Raw genomic sequence first — 2,166 nt, forward strand, 5'->3', positions numbered from 1 at the left:
CTGAACTGACAAGCATAACAGTTAGGTTGCCAAAGCAGCAGCACCAAAGCCTTTTTTGCCCAGAGCAGGATTTGTTATGACATAACTGGTTAGTCAAGCTTTGAAAAACAAGCTAGAAGCCTAATTTCCCTTGGCATATTTACTTTTTTTTTTTTTTTTTGCATTAGCCTACTTTTTCCATCTGGTGTCGCAGTACACCTCACAACACAAGTCCCTAATAAATTAAATCAAAACTAAACAACATCTTGGCACTTAAACTTTCTTCTTTTAATAACATCTTCACCCGGTGTTGTAAATAGCTCACCTTGTATTTAGCCTACATTTGGTAGAGACAGACATGCTGATTTAAGATTTGGTAATTTGAGAGACATTTTTCATTTTTGTCCCACATTTTACATGTGTCCCCACAGATATGAGGATGCATTTACAGGTATAAACAGAAATGTCCGTATGCATGTACAAATCGCTATTCAGAAGATGTCAGACCTTGTCATTATGTTATTGAAACCAAGACTTCTGAGAGGAATATATAGCATTTCCAGGGCAGTAGCTGAAATGAAGTTTAATTAGTGTATGTCTGATTAAGATTTAAAGTGCTTGGCTCGAGGGTGACTAATTCTGCCTCTACTTGGAGTACCTGATTGTTCAACTGCTTTAATTAACTTGATTGTCATAGAGAGGTGTGTGTGTGTGTGTGTGTGTGTGTGTGTGTGTGTGTGTGTGTGTGTGTGTGTGTGTGTAGGAAAGAGGTTCTCAGTTATTGCTTGGCCAGGAGTCTTTTACAAATCAATACTGAATGAATTGGATCGTATCTCCCTTTCCGTGAACCTTTAGCACACCTTGCCCCTTTACCATATAAACCTTGCAATTAAGGTTGATGAATTCACCGTCATGATTAATCCAAGATAGGTATCAGACACAGATAAATTATATTTCAGGACCTGGCAGACATGGAGTGATTTTTGCTGCAGGCAAGGGGAAATTAAACTAATATTATAATGTGATAGGTCCAGGGAATGACAGTTGTTTTCTGTAAGGAGAGAGCTGAAAATGTGTAAGCTATCTGGCACACTTAAGATCAACTGCACTGACTCTGATGCATAAACAGGGTGGATGATTTGAAGGATTTTTGTTTTTTTTTTAGTTCTGTGTTGTAATTCAATTCACCAACAGAGGGTGCTAAAGTATTGTGCATGGGAGCAGACATGACATTTGATCAGCTGCCCTTCATTGCACTGCTCTGCTCTACTTGGTATGTAGGAACAAACCAGACAGTGGAGGAGGCATTTACAGAAAATAGGGTGCGGTCGAGTGTTTAAGATGTGCTAGAACTTCTCTTGGATGGGCTGATGATCATTTAATGTAAATCAGTGACTGCAGCCCAAAGGGCACACACTCAGAGGCACACACACACAGAAATATCTATCTGTCTTTATTCCTTATCCATTGTTCCTAAGGGCAGACAAGCTTCAGTATTGACACGTAGCCTGACACCAGCTTGGCCATGACCCAGCTTGCCTGGCCTAATTGGCCTCGAGACCTCTTGTTGGTGTGATCTATTGATCAGTCTCACTGCAGATGCTGCTAAGTCACAGGGAGAGGGCAGAGAAATAGCCAGATATACTGCAAGTAAACACTGCCAAATCTGGGCATGATGTCTTAAGCTTTGCTGCTTTCTCAGCACAGCTGTGCAGCAAGCAAAGATGATGATAGGGTCTTCACCCCGAGATGCAGGGGTTCAGATCTTTGCCACAAGCTGATTCACACACCCTGATTGTCCTTTATTGTTACTGAAGGGATGATGGCACGAACAAATGGAGGTTTCTGAATGCTATGACCCCCAAAGATCTATAGACACTGTCCGCTTTAACAATCCCACCAGAAATGGTGAGATGAAAACTCCACCACATTCGCAAGATCCATTTTTTTCTGTTTGATACCTCCGCAGCAAATATTAGGAGGAAAAAAAAAACAGCGATGAGATTGCCACCAAAGAGCCCTTGTGGGGCAGGGGTGAGTGAAACGGTATGCATGCTGATCTTGTATCTATCAGCACAAACATTCTATACATGATTATTTTTGCCTGCACCTTCAACTTCCTTTCGATTTGCATTCCGATTCCAGATCACATCATCTCTCTCTCTCATCTATTTCCATTTCAGCCTC

Source organism: Sphaeramia orbicularis, chromosome 3, assembly GCF_902148855.1.
Source record: "Sphaeramia orbicularis chromosome 3, fSphaOr1.1, whole genome shotgun sequence".
Lineage (NCBI taxonomy): Eukaryota > Metazoa > Chordata > Actinopteri > Kurtiformes > Apogonidae > Sphaeramia > Sphaeramia orbicularis.